The sequence below is a fragment of the Protomyctophum bolini genome (genome assembly GCF_963924005.1).
Source record: "Protomyctophum bolini genome assembly, chromosome: 16".
Taxonomy (NCBI): Eukaryota; Metazoa; Chordata; class Actinopteri; order Myctophiformes; family Myctophidae; genus Protomyctophum; species Protomyctophum bolini.
In genome coordinates, this window is record NC_137877.1 from 11,946,104 (window position 1) to 11,960,450 (window position 14,347).

General features: G+C 39.9%; 2 long non-coding RNA genes across 2 annotated transcripts; one reads left to right on the top strand and one right to left on the bottom strand.

The window, feature by feature from the left end:
* Nucleotides 1-453: 453 nt before the first annotated feature.
* LOC308330260 lies at nt 454-3,102 on the bottom strand. The gene is made up of 3 exons (XR_013965479.1): nt 2,989-3,102; nt 2,468-2,575; nt 454-555 (listed from the first exon to the last, which is right to left on the bottom strand). It is a non-coding gene; the product is annotated as an uncharacterized lncRNA (long non-coding RNA).
* Nucleotides 3,103-12,354: 9,252 nt separating this feature from the next.
* On the top strand, nt 12,355-13,295 carry LOC308331247. Its single transcript, XR_013965560.1, has 3 exons — nt 12,355-12,426; nt 12,871-12,919; nt 13,221-13,295. It is a non-coding gene; the product is annotated as an uncharacterized lncRNA (long non-coding RNA).
* Nucleotides 13,296-14,347: the final 1,052 nt, after the last annotated feature.

Consider the following 14,347-nt stretch of genomic DNA (forward strand, 5'->3'; position numbering starts at 1 on the left):
ACCTTTCTTGGCCCTGGATCATCAGAGACAAACTAGACGGTACATATTGAGGCTCAGGGTCAGCTTAATGCAAGGCTAACACATCATTTTTACACTGCCTTTCAAGTCTCACATCTGTATAATTTCAGGAAATTAAAACTTTTCATTGGCAAAATTCTACTTTTCTATGAAATTGAAGCTGGTAAAATAATTACCTCACTTTAATGAATTTGGCTGTGAAGGCAATGTAAAAACAGGTTGTGCTGCCATCATACTAGACATACACCCAACAATATAAATAGCAGGACATACAACAGGCTAATGCATTTCCAAATTCAACAAGTGATAAAGCATAGGAATGTCTGCAGGATTTCACAGTGGTCCTTCTAGATTTCGAGAGAGTGGTGGTCCTGTAACACAAGAGGTTAATGGAATGGTCTCTGTGTCCGGGCTCTGGGTGCCTGAAGGGTACTTTACCTGACTCTGCATGTGCTGGGCTTCCTTGTTGGTTACATATGTTGGGGTCTCAAAGTCCAGCATAGCCTTGCCCTTCTCATACTTCTCCTTGTACTTCACCTGTAAGAGCCCACACACCAGTCAAACAGAGTCCACAACACAGATTTTAGACTGTATGTAAACTAGAATTTCGCGCCCGCTAGAAGATATACCGAAAAGTACATGAAACACAAGGTGTTGTGTTGTGTTGTGTGGTGTACTATACTAACTATAGCATGCAATAGTTAGGATTAAGTTGGCACTGGATCCGGGAATTTAGATTAAATGGGACCATTGGGGTTCCTTGTTGAGTAGGAGTACCCTCTACAGACCTCTGTATGTGCATTGCTAATTTAAACAACATACACTACATTATACAAATTGCTTGTTTAAGTTCATGGACAGGCACAACAACACTTTACTACCGGTATTTTAATAAACTTGCACAAATTGCACTTGGACACGGCAAACAACGCCCTCCAGTAAAACTGTTTTACAGGGTCAGCCAAGACCTATAAGTAACACAAACACTAAAGTGTTTATGCAATTCAACTACTTTATAATTTTCAAGTGTCTGGGAAAATGAAGGTGTTCTGGCTGTAATCTGAAAGTTATTTGTTCTAAACATAGTTTAGAACTTGGTAAGCACACAATTATTGAGAAGCATTTCTTAAATCTTGCTGTTAGGAATAGCAGTTAGGGAAAACTATAGCTTTCAATGGGACACATTGCAGGAAATGCTTCCAGGATAAAGTGAAAACCATATCAGGTGATGTTATGAGGACTCTGGGACAGCTGAGTCCTCTCCTCATAGACTGTGCCACTTACATTGAGGCATCCTTGTGAGTGATGCAGGTGTTCTGGTGTGTCAGCAAATTATGGTAGTGACCCTTACTCTCCTCAAATTTCTTCTTGTAGCGGTACTAAGGGGGGATTCCCAGTCAAGTAACACAGCTCAGTACAACAAAGGGGGGTGGAATAAAAATATAAACCTCTATATTGAGCTTAGCATTACCGCCATCCATTTAAAAAAAAGTGATAGGGTGACAAAACAGAATCAATAGGTGAGTATAGGAGGGTGAGGTGGCGAGGTTTGCCTTAGATGTTCATTCATCAAAAAGGAAAGATTGAGACTAGGATGAGAGCTATGGGAGGGAAAATTAATCCATGGGATGGAAAAGACAATAATAGGAGGTGGTTATAGATGATACTAGTAATGGAGGGTCATGGGAATGAAAGAATGAGAGAGAGCTGAATCACTACCAGATGAAGTTCCTGAATACTGTTTATGGATGAATGAGGGCTGGGAAGACACAGAACAATTTCTTTACGGACAAAATTTTTTGTACTCGATGTGGCATATTAGAACCAACTGAAAATACACCTGGAATGGAGATTTTGCCACCTGGATGCGCCTTGACTTGCCATAGCTGGTCGATACATGCAGTGGACAAAGTCAAAGTGTGTGTGTGCTATCTCTATCCATGAACTAATTGCCACCTGGTTGTGTTTGTAGTCCCTCAGAGAGGGATTATAGAGGTTTGTACCAAGACATTATGTCCTTGTTTGTTTTTATTGCAACTATGTAATTTTGTTCATACAACGTGACTGAACTTTGTTTCTGCAGGATGTATGCTACAGCCTTTAGTCCAGGGAGGAGGGTCTACAGCAGGTTGAGTCAGAGATGATTGTTGTGATGTGGAGTAATCGATGGAGACTACTGGAGGACGATGAGGTCAGGTGCATTTCAAATTAAACCGAACCGACACCCATCATCCTGGGTGCAGTGGGTGGGTTGTGGGGGAGAGAGTTAATGAGAGAGTTATGCCTGATTTACTTGGTTGTTCATTGTGTCGCACACTGAAAATAGCCTATCTACAAGTTCACAACGCGTCAAAAAGCATAACATGTTGTGAGCTTGTGCATTGGCTATTTACGGCATGTGACACCATCTAAGTATAAACCAGGCTTAAGTAGTCTGACAATGTCTTACGTCGCTGGACAGCTTGCTGGTGCTCAGGTTGTGCTGCATGGACAGAGATTCAGCCATGTCTGTCACAGGCTTGTGGACCTTCTTCAGGTGGTCACCCTTGTACTTCACCTGAGGTAAATAACATAGATTTTTAAAAAGGATAGGTCATAAGAGTTCCATGTTCACAGCCAGGTACTCTGGGGCATCCCATGATCTGATGATTACATTTTACAGTAACATGCAACTGTGGATTACTCCTTCGTGTCTGACATGGAAGCACAGCATTGTTATGAACAGAAATGACCATGCAATAACATTAATTCTATGGAGAATAGAGGAGAATGTGGTAATTGCCATTTTCTTTTATCTTAAAAGAGCTTTATTGCAGAATTGGAAATGCACAGACTCAGACAGGGGAAAAATATATGAGAGGATAATTTTGTTTTAATCCATACCTTGGACACTGAACAATGAAGTTTGATTATGTTGCTAGACATAATCCTCAAGGGAATAAGGATGTGACTTAATATGTGACCTCTTACCTCACTAGCCAGATTGTTGGCGTCCTTCAATGTCTGCTAAATCTTACTGTCTTTCAGGTCATACTGCAGCTTCTTTCCTTTCATCTCATTGGCAAACTTTTCCTTGTACTTCACCTAGGAGGTGAAGTAGGATACATGTTATGTATTAGTTAATAAATGTTGGCAGACTGGTGGGCTCCACACGCACGCACGCACGCACGCACGCACGCACGCACACACACACACACACACACACACACACACACACACACACACACACACACACACACACACACACACACACACACACACAATTCAATTCAAAGGGCTTTATTGGCATGAGAAAACATACGTTTACATTGCCAAAGCAGAAAGAACAAAACAACAGTACAGCAATACAATCAAAACAAAAATGATGTACTTTGAAGGTCAGAATCTTCAATAGATCAACTACTGTGTACCAAGATAACTCGATGCAGGTATAGTGCAGGAATATACACAATGATTAGTCTTTAGGGTGGTTGTGTTCCATTTGATATCCTTCTCCTATCACAGCAACTCACAAATCTTGCTGCTGTGTTTGCACATTGTTGTACTTCGCCCAGCAGATATGGGAGTTTTTTGTCATTGGTCATGTTTTCAAAATCTCCGTGTGTGGTTGTAATCTGTGGGAAGTATGTGTCTCTGATGACTTGGTACAATGGACAGATGGTTAGGAAGTGTAGCTCGGTTTCCACTTCGTTTAGTGTGCAGTGGGTGCATAGTCTGTCTTCTCTCGGGATACAGGTCTGCCTATGACGGCCTTTCTCGATCGCGAGACTGTGCTCACTGAGTCTGTACCTAGTTAAGATTTTTCTTTGTTTTGGGTCGGTCACGGTGCTCAGGTATTCTGCCACTGTGTATTCTCAGTTTAGGGCCAGATAGCATTCTAGTTTACTCTGCTTTTGTGTTGCTTCTTTCCAATGTGTCAGATAGTTTTCCCTTTGCTGTTTTATAATTTGGTTTAGTCCAATGGGTTTTCTATCTCGTGGCTCTGTTTGTGTTTGTGCCCGGAGTTCCAGGGCCAGCTGGCTGAGGGGGCATCTCTCTAGAGTTTCACTGTGTGTGAGTGCCTTGTTATGGAGTGCATCTAGGTCGCTTTCTTTTAGGTGGTTGTAGAACTTAAGTGCTCTCTTTTTTATTTTGATTATGAGTGGGTATCGTCCTAATTCGTCCTAACACACACACACACACACACACACACACACACACACACACACACACACTCTAAGAGGGGTTTTAGGTTACATTGGAAAACAGAAACATTTAAAGGGCAAGACAGTAATTGGTCCAACTGTATTAAAAGGGTTGAGCAAATCAGAAACAGTGATGGCGTTGGGCCTGGACTGCTTGTGCATCAAGATCATTTCAGTCCCTTGGTATACAGGTGGAACGATTGCTGTCCATTCATGGACTGTCTTCTGGGAATTAGTCATGTTTAGTCCATGTCACACATCCCACAAGGCAGGACATGCAGTCCCTGCGATATAACTGGAATGGAACATTATAATGTATGAAAACACACAACAAACACAGGACTCTTCTGTAGCCTACCGCAGCTCTGTAGAGAAGTGAGAGAAAGAGCCGTGTCTATAAAACCTCATGTTATTGGTTTCTCTAGGCATGTATACATCCAGCAGGAACTACAGTACATGCAATCATGCATTGTGGTATTTACTTCATGAACTTCACAATAATTGTTCCAGGGCTAATTTAACCACTTAAACCCTATATATACTTGGTTGACCAGGTTCCCCCAGGGCCCTATACTGTCTGCTCTGTTTTTACACTTCAACACCAAATCTCTTCATCGGAAATAGCCGATCTACAAGCTCAGGGAAACTATGGGGTTCATGTGGTTAAAAGCCCTCTTTTCAAAAGGTACAACTCTGCCTCCTAGTGTTAGAAGTGAGAGTGTAGTAGTTGACTACTGGATTTTGTGGAGACCCACAAAAACAGATGCAACAGTTTACCATTTTCATGGCATTGTAGTTAGTTAGTACACTCATTCATTCCATTTAAAACATTCCCGAGACAGAGACAATGACTGAGTGAGTCAGGACATTTTAGAAACCCTAGGAAAAGACAAATCGGGCAATATACAGTATATCAAAAAAGTTCATTAGACACTTGACTAACAAAACCACTCTTTCTAATCTATGCTTAGCAATGATGCATAGCTTGCCAGTGGGACAAAAACAAGCTGAAGACATGCTGAAGACGAAATAAAAAACATACTGAGCAATGAAAATCACATTGAGATGGAGGGGTGAGAGCACACAGTGAGCAGGGCAGTATGGAATGACAGAGGAGGGGACCCCCTGCAGTACCTACCTGTTTGTTGCTGGGGGTCCCAGAAATAGTGTAGCTGTCCCAGCAATGGGTATTTTGGAATATTCTATTTTATTGCTCATCTTTCTGAAAATGTATATGTGAACATTATATGTGTGTTTATTTGGGTACATATGGTAAATGCATGGTGATATAGTGCCATCTACTGTGCTCTGGTTTTGTGGTCTGTCTGGTTCATGGGCAGGTTGAATTAGGCTCACCTGGCTCTATCACCTCATTTAAATCACCTGTTGGGTCTTGGGCATGTTAGAGCAGAACAAACAGAGCAGAGACTATATACATCAATATGTCTGGGTCCCCACCTACTCGCTCAGGGTTGACGTGTCACACCTGCAGTGATGGGAGGGGCACCAAAATGTGGTGTTTTGATTGGTTAATGGGGGCACTCCCTTAGTATAAAAGTGTATGTTTTGTGTACACATGACCTGATGAAGATCAAATAGATCGAAACGTTGTCAGTATTTCAATAAAGAACGTCTTTCTTATACCTGTGGTGTGCGGGCTCCATCCAATACCTACACCAGTTGTGATGCAACAGAGTTTGCTGTGACCGTTGGGGTGTGTGTGGGTGGTGTGGTCTTTGCCAAGACAGTGGATTGTGGTTCTGCTGTTATTTTTCATGTTGGTGTTCTCTATATCTTTTCGTCCTGGGCATGACGTTAAACTGTTCCGTTCGAGAGGACCGGCGACCCTCGAATGTAAACAGCCACGAAAGGAGTTGTTATTTAGGGCTGTGTCGACCAATTTGGTGTGACGTGATCGGCTCCAGCTTGAGCAGGCATACTCTGCTGTAGAGAAAGACAGGGCCATGGCAGTTGCACAGATTGTTTGTGGGTCTGCGCCCCACTTGGAGTTCACTAGTTTTCACAGGATGTTATTGTGGGTGTTGACCGTGGCTTTTGTGTTCTCCATGTGTTTTTTGAAGAAGAGTGTCCTGTCCAGTGTAACTCCAAGATACATGGGGTGGGTATGGTTGGAGAGTTTGTGACCATCCCAAGTGACGCTCAGTTATATTTTTCACGTCTCGGTTCCTCAGGTGGAAGCTGCATAGTTGGGAATGGAAAAAGTTGGAAAAAATGACAAAAACGATGGGTTATATATAGCCCATGTTTTTTGAAATTTTGAAAAAAAAAAGTTATCCTCGTTTGTCATCATTTTGGACCATGGGCTATAGCCCATATCGTACGGCATACTATAGCACGCCGTTTTTCATCATTTTTGAGCATTTGAAAAAAATGGAAAAAACGATGGGTTATAGCCCATGTTTTTTGAAATTTTGAAAAAAAAAGTTATCCTCGTTTCTCATCATTTTGGACCATGGGCTATAGCCCATATCGTACGGCATACTATAGCACGCAGTTTTTCATCATTTTTGACGATTTGAAAAAAATGAAAAAAATGAAAAAAAACAATGGGTTATAGCCCATGTTTTTTGAAATTTTGAAAAAAAAGTTAGCCTCGTTTCTCATCATTTTGGACCATGGGCTATAGCCCATATCGTACGGCATACTATAGCGCGCCGTTTTTCATCATTTTTGAGGATTTGAAAAAAATGACGAAATGACAAACGATGGGTTATAGCCCATGTTTTTTTAAATTTTGAAAAAAAAGGTTAGCCTCGTTTCTCATCATTTTGGACCGTGGGCTATAGCCCATATCGTACGGCATACTATAGCACGCCGTTTTTCATCATTTTGGAGCATTTGAAAAAAATGAAATAATAAAAAAACGATGGGTTATAGCCCATGTTTTTTGAAATTTTGAAAAAAAAAGTTAGCCTCGTTTCTCATCATTTTGGACCATGGGCTATAGCCCATATCGTACGGCATACTATAGCACGCCGTTTTTCATCATTTTGGAGGATTTGAAAAAAATGAAAAAATAAAAAAACGATGGGTTATAGCCCATGTTTTTTGAAATTTTGAAAAAAAAAGTTAGCCTCGTTTCTCATCATTTTGGACCATGGGCTATAGCCCATATCGTACGGCATACTATAGCACGCCGTTTTTCATCATTTTGGAGGATTTGAAAAAAATGAAAAAATAAAAAAACGATGGGTTATAGCCCATGTTTTTTGAAATTTTGGAAAAAAAAGTTAGCCTCGTTTCTCATCATTTTGGACCATGGGCTATAGCCCATATCGTACGGCATACTATAGCACGCAGTTTTTCATCATTTTTGACGATTTGACAAAAATGGAAAAAAAAATGGAAAAAAACAATGGGTTATAGCCCATGTTTTTTGAAATTTTGAAAAAAAAAGTTAGCCTCGTTTCTCATCATTTTGGACCATGGGCTATAGCCCATATCGTACGGCATACTATAGCGCGCCGTTTTTCATCATTTTTGAGGATTTGAAAAAAATGACGAAATGACAAAAACGATGGGTTATAGCCCATGTTTTTTGAAATTTTGAAAAAAAAAGTTAGCCTCGTTTCTCATCATTTTGGACCGTGGGCTATAGCCCATATCGTACGGCATACTATAGCACGCCGTTTTTCATCATTTTGGAGGATTTGAAAAAAATGAAAAAATAAAAAAACGATGGGTTATAGCCCATGTTTTTTGAAATTTTGAAAAAAAAAGTTAGCCTCGTTTCTCATCATTTTGGACCATGGGCTATAGCCCATATCGTACGGCATACTATAGCACGCCGTTTTTCATCATTTTGGAGGATTTGAAAAAAATGAAAAAATAAAAAAACGATGGGTTATAGCCCATGTTTTTTGAAATTTTGAAAAAAAAAGTTAGCCTCGTTTCTCATCATTTTGGACCATGGGCTATAGCCCATATCGTACGGCATACTATAGCACGCAGTTTTTCATCATTTTTGACGATTTGACAAAAATGGAAAAAAAAATGGAAAAAAACAATGGGTTATAGCCCATGTTTTTTGAAATTTTGAAAAAAAAAGTTAGCCTCGTTTCTCATCATTTTGGACCATGGGCTATAGCCCATATCGTACGGCATACTATAGCGCGCCGTTTTTCATCATTTTTGAGGATTTGAAAAAAATGACGAAATGACAAAAACGATGGGTTATAGCCCATGTTTTTTGAAATTTTGAAAAAAAAAGTTAGCCTCGTTTCTCATCATTTTGGACCGTGGGCTATAGCCCATATCGTACGGCATACTATAGCACGCCGTTTTTCATCATTTTGGAGGATTTGAAAAAAATGAAAGAATAAAAAAACGATGGGTTATAGCCCATGTTTTTGGAAATTTTGAAAAAAAAAGTTAGCCTCGTTTCTCATCATTTTGGACCATGGGCTATAGCCCATATCGTACGGCATACTATAGCGCGCCGTTTTTCATCATTTTTGAGGATTTGAAAAAAATGACGAAATGACAAAAACGATGGGTTATAGCCCATGTTTTTTGAAATTTTGGAAAAAAAAGTTAGCCTCGTTTCTCATCATTTTGGACCGTGGGCTATAGCCCATATCGTACGGCATACTATAGCACGCCGTTTTTCATCATTTTGGAGGATTTGAAAAAAATGAAAGAATAAAAAAACGATGGGTTATAGCCCATGTTTTTTGAAATTTTGAAAAAAAAAGTTAGCCTCGTTTCTCATCATTTTGGACCATGGGCTATAGCCCATATCGTACGGCATACTATAGCACGCCGTTTTTCATCATTTTGGAGGATTTGAAAAAAAATAAAAAAATAAAAAACGATGGGTTATAGCCCATGTTTTTTGAAATTTTGAAAAAGAAAGTTAGCCTCGTTTCTCATCATTTTGGACCATGGGCTATAGCCCATATCGTACGGCATACTATAGCACGCCGTTTTTCATCATTTTGGAGGATTTGAAAAAAATTAAAAAATTAAAAAACGATGGGTTATACTCCATGTTTTTTGAAATTTTGGAAAAAAAAGTTAGCCTCGTTTCTCATCATTTTGGACCATGGGCTATAGCCCATATCGTACGGCATACTATAGCACGCCGTTTTTCTTAAAAAGGGGAATTTTATGTTTTTTATTATGGCCCAAAATTGTTCTTGTCTCATCCCATCTCTAGTTGTCAGCAGTGCAGCATTGTAAAGGACCATTCCAGCCAACCATGCAAGGTCAGTACAACTCGGTTGTCTTCATTGCTGCAACTTTACCTCTAGGATGACCATGATGACATTCCAGTTCCACAGTTACCCTGTCAGTTTGCAAGTACTGTTCTCCTGTTGACCCAATACGACACTGATAACCCTGAATCATTTCAGGTGTAAGGTGATCTATTGGGACCCTGATGGGGAGCGGTGACTGGTTGTGAAAATGACTGACAGTCCAGCACCACCTATCCCTTTCCTTCAGCACGGAGTCAAATTATTAATTCATGCGGATAAAAAACCTGCGCAACACTAGTATGTATGTATACATACATGTATGGTATTTGTTTTGTCCGTGTACCTCCATCTGAAAATATTTTGTTCCAGGGGCTGGGGCCCCATACACGATTTGTGTTTTTGTTAAAATGTTTCAATAATAGAATCTTTTCCACTTATTTCACATTTTCTTTTGGCTCGTTTGTTGTACGATCGCAGATTCCCTGCAGAGAGAGACCGCCCCAGAGCCTAAGATATAGATGGACAGCCCCTGGAACCAGTGAGGAGCAGGAGGCGATGCTTCAAAGTGGTGGGACCCTCTTCCTCCTTTGGCGCTTAGCACAGCAGGCATGTTTGGAGGTAAGCGCTGCTAAACTTTTCGTTGTTTGCAAAAAAAAACATTTCTCTTTTTGTTGTACCATTTGGATATTTGTTAAATACATTTTAGAATTTGGGACTTTTACTTGTATTTGAATATTTCTACATTAAGTACTTTTTCCACTGCTGGCTACGATGATGTCTCTTGAACTCTCTCACTGAAATCATTTGAGGAAAAGGTTATATCAAATGCTGAGTAGCCTAAACTTCCCAGACTCTAGGTTGCTATATTGTATTCAATTTGACTTTGGATCATGCTAATGGCTGCTCTTTTTTTTGTTATGTTTGGGAAATGGGGAGAAGACCATCTCTACTGAAGGTGATTGTCCTGGAAAGACTATAAATGCTTAATTTGACCCAATGTGCCTTTACTGTTGAGAGCTAAATGCTACATTGATGATAACTGAACTCTCTCTTACTGAATGAACCTTTGAAGAAATGAGTAGCATACAGGCTCGCTAGTGAAGCACATTTAGATTTAGCAATTGTACAAATATTGTATGCGTTTAACCTCATGTAATCTCTCAATAGATGTCTATGAGATGCTAAGGAGCCACCCTGATTTGTAAGTAACTACATGTTGACGCTATTTGTTTAGAGTTTCACATGGGTTCTAAATGATAACCTTTTTTAAAAGACAAGCATATGCCTGATATTTGTGATGACAGCCTTTACCTGACTTGGACCTTACTGAAGATGGTGCTATTTCCCCCTACATCATGGTTTTTGGCTAACAACTACAGTAACTTGTCCTGCAGATAAGCTTACTGTGTCATCATGTGGCATCTTCTGGCTGTTCCCTGAGTGCCTTAACTGCTACTGGAATGCTAGCCTAGGTGAGTCTCATAGAAGCTGCTTTACTTTATAAAATATAAATTCTGCTTTGGTGTTTAATATGATGATTTCATAGACAAGCATATACCTGAATTCATTGATGTCACTCTTGACTCTGATTATACACAATCATGCATTAAAATCCATTATTTAGTTGATGCTAGATTGTATTGAATGACTTGATGTGTTGAATAGGTGGCTGGCTATTGGACAAGGGAAGATGATGGTGAATGCTATCTGGTAAGCTGCCTTAATGCTCACCAAGGGCAGGCTAGCTGGTGGAGTAAGCTGCAAATTAAAATTTTCATCGAGCAGGCCGTTCTTGAAATTTTGCTTGCCTATAAACTCTACTGGCATAGATGTTGTCTAGAATGTTTTGGACAAACAATGTTTGTTAAAAGGGAAGGCTTCTCTGACCAGTGTTTGATAGGATGAAATGGGGTAAAACCCATAAAACTTCTGGACGACATATGGCAGTCTGTCACCAAAGCCCTGATCATAACGCTTGTTATCTTATAAGCCAAATGGTGCTACAATTTTATTTCTAATTGCTCAATGTCTTTCCAGAATATTTTCTGCCTGGGAACTGATCATTGGAGTGGTAATGTCGCCAATCTTGTCCAAAGGTAAGAACTACTGGAGTCTTGTTACTTGTAGGCTAGTGCAGTTTCTGTGATGATCAACTTAGCTCACTTTGAACCGATCAACTGAGAAACTGCATCGCTTTAGGAAATGTCTGTCAAAACTATTAGACAACATGCCTACTTGATATGTTCTCCTGTTGCAGATTGCTGTGACATGTATTATGGCTAGAGCCTAGAGGACCATCAAAGGCTTTTCAGGTAGGCATGTTTTATTTATTTGAGCAATGTAAATCTCTCCAGACAATGATGATCGAATTTGGAATCTCGTTCGTCTGAACTACTGTTGAATAACCATTACTGATGTCAGTGGAGGGAGTAGGTGAGGCTGACTAAACCTAGCTCATTTACACGATACTGAATGGCTTTCTTCTGTTCCAGATGACCTAGCAGTGATGCTGTTGCACCTTGAGCAGTGTTTATTAACCCATTTAGGCCTAAGGCCGATTCTAAAAACGCCTCTAAATCCTGACCTAAGGTTTCTGAAAAACAAATATTTATATAGCAGCATCAAAAAAATTACATTTTTGAATACTGTACATACTGTACAGAACCCAAATATGGGTGCCTGGCCTGAGGGGGTAAGATACCAATAGGGGTTCCCGCCCAGAATCTGACCAGAGGAAGGACCACCAAAGAAATTTCAAGTAGGAATGACTATTGGCAGTGTAAATATTATTGCCTTCACAATGATGGTATAATTTGGAATCTTCTTTCTTCTGAACTGCTGTTGAGAAACAATTGCTGATGTTAGTGGAGGCAGTAGGTGACACTTGACTAAACGTGGCTAATTTACACAGTACTGAAAATGGCTTTCTTCTGTTCCAGATGACCTAGCGGTGATTCTGGTGCATCTTGACCGTTGTTGGTTGAACTCGACTATGGCACGTTAAGGTATATAAATGTTTGCAGATAACACGTGACTGAATGGCACTCTTTAGACATGTCCACCAGGTTCCTTTGTGATGACATCCGCAAATGTCTTACGCCTTGTCAATGCCAGAACCTGAAAAGGTGGACCCACTGGTGTTGCCTTGGCAATAAGGGGATATAATGTTGGGGTTACCAACAGTCTGCAAGGCAACTTGTGGGTGTGATGCAAAATCGGTCTAGAGACGTAAATATTTTATCAGTTGTGTTTTCAATTCATAATTTACAACATTACTTGTAACTAAAGTAAATTTGTATTTAGTAGAAAGTAGTTTGTGACCATACATACAGTGGTGCTTTTAGAAGCAACAGCTTGGACATCTTGTCTTTTTACAACTGGCTTTAAAAAGGGGAATTTTATGTTTTTTATTATGGCCCAACATTGTTCTTGTCTCATCCCATCTCTAGTTGTCAGCAGTGCAGCATTGTAAAGGACCATTCCAGCCAACCATGCAAGGTCAGTACAACTCGGATGTCTTCATTGCTGCAACTTTACCTCTAGGATGACCATGATGAATATTCCAGTATCGCAGTTACCCTGCCAGTTTGCAAGTACTGCTCTCCTGTTGACCCAATACGACACTGATAACCCTGAATCATTTCAGGTGTAAGGTGATCTATTGGGACCCTGATGGGGAGTGGTGACTGGTTGTGAAAATGACTGAAACCATTTCTGAGCATGTCTCCAAAACCACATAATGCTGGCCCTGGTAATGCCGCAGTTTATTCATTGCAAAACTTGCTTTTTATCTCAACAGTTCTCAACACCCAATCCTCCTAGAGATTCTGGCTGAAGATGGCAACAAGTTTGACCCCTGCGGGCTCTGCAATTGGTATGTGCTGATCTCTTGACGGATTTATAGGATCCCAATTTGTGATGTGTTATGCATTACCACTACTGAAAGTGATGATCTTGTTACCGCCCCAGTCTGACAATTCATGACTGACTGGTATTTTCACTGATCCTGAATTGTATTGTCAAGTGTGTGTGTGTGTGTGTGTGTGTGTGTGTGTGTGTGTGTGTGTGTGTGTGTGTGTGCTCTAACTAAGCTTTTCATTCAGTTTGGCATTGTGCTTTTTCATTTTTGGGCTCTATGCTGCCATTTACCCTGAGAAGCTTATTTTTGTATGGCTCATTATGTTTCCATCCAATTTCTAGTGTCCTGAGCATTGAAGAGAATCCTGCCAAGCCAGCCCTACAAGGTCAGTGTCATTCTGGGTGAAACTTAATCATTTTGCAGATTTGTGTAGAGTTGTGTACATTTCTTTAAACACTTGTGAAATCATGGGACATTCTGCATAATGAGTACATTTGATACCAATAGTTAAGTAGATTTAGATTTGGGACTTTTACTTGTATTTGAATATTTCTACATTAAGTACTTTTTCCACCGCTGGCTACGATGTGTCTCTTGAACTCTCTCACTGAAATAATTTGAGGGAGGAAAATGTTATATCAAATGCTGAGTAGCCTAAACTTAGGTTGCTATATTGTATTAAATTTGACTTTAAATCATGCTAAATTGCTAATGGCTACTCTTTATTTTTTTTATCTGGGAAATGGGGAGAAGACCATCTCTACTGAAGGTGATTGTCCTGGAAAGACTATACATGCTTAATTTGACCCAATGTGTCTTTACTGTTAAGAGCTAAATGCTACATTGATGATAACTGAACTCTATCTTACTGAATGAACCTTTGAAGAAAACCCTTTACCAGATTCTGAGTAGCATAGAGACTCCCTAGTGAAGCACATTTAGATTTTGTAATTGTACAAATATTGTATGTGTTTAATGTGACCCACCTAGAAGGTAGTCACATTATTATTGTTTGTTTTATTTATTTTATTTTGTGATTTGAAATAGTTTTGAGAGCTGTCACTTGT